Source organism: Lissotriton vulgaris, chromosome 9, assembly GCF_964263255.1.
Source record: "Lissotriton vulgaris chromosome 9, aLisVul1.2, whole genome shotgun sequence".
Taxonomy (NCBI): domain Eukaryota; kingdom Metazoa; phylum Chordata; class Amphibia; order Caudata; family Salamandridae; genus Lissotriton; species Lissotriton vulgaris.
Window position 1 is genome coordinate 1,239,742,957 of NC_141697.1, and position 6,000 is coordinate 1,239,748,956.

Consider the following 6,000-nt stretch of genomic DNA (forward strand, 5'->3'; position numbering starts at 1 on the left):
ATTCACACAAGACGGGGCTACTAAGAGAGCTGGGCTTGGTGGGGATAGTCAGCTTTTAGATGGTCCTGAACAGTTCTCTGGAGGATGAGTTGGCCTTCTGTATCTGATCCACGAAATAGGCTCTTTTTGCCTCTGATATCAGTTTCTTATATATAATGAGGCTTTCTTTATACTTTTCTTTAGCCTTGAGACCCTCCGGGTAAGTAGAGCGCTCTATAAATGCCTTTGATTGATTGATTGATGGTTAGAGCAATACCCATTTCTCCAAATCCTCTCATGCCTCTTACAATCTGTTTTGTGCTTTTGCAGTGAGTTGGAGAACCAAGGTGCCGAGGGCTGGGCTCGCCTGGGAGTGAAAAGTTTTACTGTCGCAAATTTATCACACGTGCTCTCAATCCACCTTGAGAACAACTCCTCTGCCTTATCTACATTTGCTGGAAAGCTAGGAATATTCAATGTCAGGAAATTACCCATCTTGGCCCAATCTTGGCCCAATCTATATTTTTCCAGGCCCGGACGGAGATCTTTTCCTTAGGCTTGGGCATAGCTGGATTCTGAGGCAGCTGGGAGGGCGTGAAAATGAAGGCTGCCTGATCTGACCACAGAAGGGGTAGAATTTCCAGTAAATCCAAGCCTGAATTGTTGGAAAAAATGCCGTCCAGAGTATGTCCTGCTAAATGTGATGGGCCCGCCACCCTTGGGTCAAGCCCTCCTCCTCCCATAAGATCCGTAAGTCTTTTATTATCTGTGTCTAAGGCATCTTCCAGATGAAAATTAAAATCTCCCATAATCGTAAAGGAGTTTGCGCAGAACTCAAGCCTTCTTATCAAAGACTTGAATGGCATGTCTAGTCTGTATGATAACTCTTTCAATGGGTCTGATTTTCCAGTGTAGGTGGTGTAGTGTCTTGTAAATATGTATGTACTACAGAAGTTAACCCCGTCGTCTCTTTTCAATTTATCTAATCGGGTTTTATCTTCATCAGAAATAGCAGTATTGGAAAAAGGACTATCTTATGTCCCAGTCAAACCAACGGATTTCGTTAAAATGAAATTGGAAGCAATTGAATTTTGCCGTAAGATACGTCTAAAAACTTTCTTTGATGGAAAACCTGATTTAAACATAACCGAAGCAACAGCCTTCCGTAAAAAATCTACATTCTGCCCACCTGCAAGTAAGACTCCCAAAGAGGCTATAACCTTTGAAAGAGCAATACTATCGGGTATTACGGCCTTGGAAAATAAAAACATTTTGTGAAGTTCAATCTAAAAAAAGACGAGAAAGATGCCATCTTTACCTTAAAAAATTATAGATCTCTGATTATAAAAGAAGCGGACAAAGGAGGTGCAGTCGTCCTTTGGGACATTAATAAGTATAAAAATGAAGTCAGACGACAGCTTGATGACCCGACCTGTTATAAAAAGATCGGTCATAATCCAACAACAGAATTGCAAAATGAACTTTTTAATATACTTCAAGATGGTCATGAGTCAGGGATCCTCGGACCTAAGGAATTTGATTTCCTTCAGAATAAGAACCCCAGGATCCCGGTATTTTATGTTTTACCAAAGATGCATAAGGACCCTATTAAACCTCCAGGACGCCCTATTATATCCGGGTGTGACTCGTTAACAGAACCCGTTGCTAAGTATATTGACTACTTCCTTAAGCCATTTATTGAGAAAATCCCAGCCCATCTCCAAGACACAACAGCCTTTATCAATAAAATATCATCTATTGAATTTAATGAGACTAATCAATTAATGGTAATGATGGAAGTCGTATCTCTGTATACACAGATACCTCAAGACCAGGCACTAGACACATTTTCATTTTTTCTAGACCAGAGGGCCCAACCAACGAGAGTCCCCACGGACTTCATAATGAAACTTGCCAAATTTGCCTTACAGAAGAACTACTTTCAATTTGATACTGAATTTTATTATCAGATCAAAGGGGTGGCCATGGGCTGCCCTTTTGCACCGGAGCTGGCTGTATTGTTTATGGGTCTATATGAGAACAGATTCATAGATAATAACAATCCTTTGCAGAACACATCACAAATTATATGAGGTATATCGATGACGTGTTTTTTATCTGGTCTGGATCACAGGAGACGTTGGATGAATTTATTTCCTGGCTTAATGTCAGGTCACCGGACATAAAGTTCAGCCACAGGGCATCAAGTAAAAACATCACCTTCTTGGATGTTTTAGTCTATGCAACAGAAGGGACAGTGGGAACAACGCTTTCCCGCAAACCAACAGACAGAAATAAAGCCCTTCATTATACCAGTCATCACCCCAGGAGCCTAAAACAAAATTTACCTTTTGGCCAGTTTTTAAGGATTCGTAGAAACTGTTCCAATAAGGAGGAATACTTTATTCATGCGAACGGGCTAATGGAAAGACATCTGGAGAGAGGTTACCCAAAGAAGCTCTTAAAACATTCCCTCAAGAGAGCATGGTGGGTCCCCAGAGAAACACTACTGCAAAAAAGAAAAAAACAAGATCAAAAAAGGATCGTCTGTGTCACTACTTTTGGTCCAAACACACACCAATTACGGAAGATAGTCATGCAAAACTGGCACTTAGTCAAAGATCTACATGAAGATCTACGTGAACCACCCCTTTTTGCATAAAAAAAGAGAAAAGCGTGGCAAATTACCTCGTAAGAGCAGCAATACTCCTTGACCCAATAAAACACTAAGAGGAATGATGAACCTACCGCCAGTGGTGGGACACCACAAATGTGGTAATTGCGCTTGCTGCGAGACAACAGAGGAGGGATCTGTTTTTTCTTTCAATAGAATTCATTGGAAACATGAAACTTTTACGAACTGTCAATCAAAAAATGTTGTCTACGGAATTTGGTGCCCCTGTCCAAAACTATATGTCGGCAAAACTACGCAGGAAGCCAGACAAAGAATTACGCAACATAAATCAAGGATAAAGAGGCAAGTACCAAATGCGCCACTAGTCTTGCATTGGCAGACACATCAGCATAAAGAAAGTGAACTACTATGGACCGTGATTTCAAAAATCGAACAGGACCCACGTGGGGGCAATCTAGAAGCAAGATTGGCACAACGCGAAGCGCTGCTAATAATTAAATTCAATACGGCCATGACTGGCCTCAATGAGATTTCGGAAATCTTCAGGGGGACCCCTAGCTAAATGTCAACAATCATCCGCACCCGGGACGCCGATGAGATCTGTCCATGATTCAGCTGTAAGTTGTTATCGCATCTTATGCTGTGGATAGTGCACATGTGACCAATACACCCGTTTTGCACACCTGAGTAATACACATAAAGATATAGACGTCTCCTCACTGTCCCATAAAACCTGCATGTCAGTTTGATAAAGTTTCGTTTGAAACTGGTTTATTAGATGTGGGCTCCTTTAAGTATAGCAGGCAACATCGCGACCACGTGATCGCGCTAGGCAAAAGAAAGTAAGGATGGCGTTCTTCATACCAGAGTACACGGAGCAGAACGAGCGAGGATGCCGGTTTTCAAGTAAGCGCCTTGACGAGCTTCCCGCTTACAAGCAGTACTTCGGAGTACATTCCAGAAATGTAAATCTGATCGCGACCACATCTTCTCTCAACAGGTACCTTAAAGAGAATTTACCATGAAATGACTCTGTGTGTTCCATCAGCGTGATTTTCACTGAACCCTCTAACAGGGCGCTGTCAGTTTTAAAACCGTATGAAAAAGCAGTGACTCTTATTGAACCCCAGAACGGGGCGGACACAATTCCAAAATCGGGTAAGACGCCACAGCATTTTAATACTTTAATTCACAAATGCTCCTCGATATTTTTCGAGTCAATTATTGACCAGGGCATTACATTCCGTTTTTTAGGAACTCAGAACACAGCCACACGGTGACCAGGTTAGTGCAACTCCACCTTATGTGGTTCATGATTCAGTCTATCAAATAGTTCTGTGTTTGTAATACGTGTATCGCCATTTTGTTTGTAATTACAGAGTTTGTCAAAACTTCTACTTCCCTTTTTGAGACACTAATACTGCAGGATTAATAAGGTAGGCATTTGTAAACTGGCGGTGAGCTTGGTCCTAGAAACACTTGAAGTTTGGTGATTCAATATAGGTGACTTGTGTATTTTTGTCTTTCTAGAAACTTTTGGTCCTGAGGAGAATCCCATAATAGGGGATTCGAAACGCGTCGACCACCGCAGGCTCTTTGCCATTGAGTAATGGTTGTTTCATAAAAAACGTTGTCTAGATAAGATAGGATTGAAACCTTGACTGACCTACTTTTCATATCATTTAAAACATATGACTAAACAAACATCATTTATGACTGTACATGTGACAAAGGGCCTCATTCCAAAAGATTCTGAGCTTTTTTTAGTTTGGGTTTGTAAGTTGTATGTCTGAAGAGTGAAAGAGATATGTATATGTGCTGTTATATTGTAAATTTGTAAAAATTCTTTGCAATCGCAAAAACATTGTGTCTTTGTATATAATGTATATAAGCACAAAAAAACTGTCTTGTAAAAAAGAATGAAAATAACTTGACTAGATACTTGAATTGACTAAAATAAATCACTGACGTAAATGAAAAGCGGTTTGGTAGGTTTCATTCGTACCAGTGCCTGATATATAAAAAGTATTGATTTCAGTCCAGCATTGGCATCTGTGTTGTTGTTTAGTTTATTGTAAATATGTATGGCGGGACCCTTCTGGTCCCTGATGGACTCTGTAGAAGAATGATGTAATCGTTTGAGTGTGTCTGGGTGTGGTTAATAAAGTTAATGAAGCAATGCATAAAGTTAGTTAGCGGTTGCACACTCAAGAATAAAGACAAGCACTACAGAGCTTTATGTGCGGCGTGGTCATTTGTATGCTACCGGGCTGGGGAGGAGACTACCGCTGGCGACGAGGATCGAATCTGCAACCCCGAGTAATGAGAGTGCTCTCCTTGAGAGTTTGCGGAGGTCCAATAAACTGCTTGTGTGCGCCACGTGAGCCTCAGTAGAAGACAGTCAACGCTTGGCATATATGGAGTCAAAGCACCACTTCAACCAGTGCAGGACTTTCAAAGAAGGGGAAGGCCCTACGGAAAGTTCAGTTACAGTTGGCCTGAAAACTGCTGGTAAGGCTCAAAGAAGAGGTACTGTGACGCAACATAACACAGATCCAGATTACATAAAGCACATTAGCACTAAAAGCAGCGACAACCAGGTACAGGCAGAAGGGGTTGGCATGGATCAGGGGTGGAGGGCAGGAAGAGGAGGGAGTAAAGGGGTTTAAACAAGAAAAAATAGCTTACCTTATCCTCCTCCACAGTCTCTCCTCCGCCGTCTCCCCCCTGGGGCCGGAACAGGAAGCAGGCAGGCTTTCCAGAGCCAATCATGATGCTACAATGCAGCGTTGTGATGGGTCTGAGCACCGTGGTTCGGCACTCAGGCAGGGGCTGGGAGTCTTGGCATGTTCTCCACCCAGGCTGTAATGTAGCCTGGGTGGAGAGCATGCAAAGTGCGCATGACTGTTTGGCTGGCCAAACACTCATGAACACTTGGAGGGGGCAAACCACTCCTCCCCCTGCTCCTCTGTCATTGGAGCAGCCCGCCCCGTCGGCAAAGCTGCAGCAGCAGGAAAACATAAAAGGATCAGAACCTCAAGTTATTATCATTTTCTGTTTCCTTTATTTCACTGCTGCAGAGCAGTGGGGCGACGCTCCCCCGCCCTAGCAGTGGAGCCGCCTCTTGGTACAGGGAACCGCAGAAGGCTGTGACAGCCAGGTGAAGAAAAGCGAACCAAAAGTAGAACCCTCCATGCCCCACAAAACGCTAAATGGATTGAAAACCAGAAGCAATGAAACATATTAGCCTCAAATTAAAGGCAGCATTAGGAATCAAGTTGAGTCCAATGCCGAAAGGCGCATCTTCAACCAAGCCAGACAGCAAGCTGGATAAACAACGGATGAGTTTCCTGAATGACTTGAGGCCCTCATCAAGTACTGCAAGT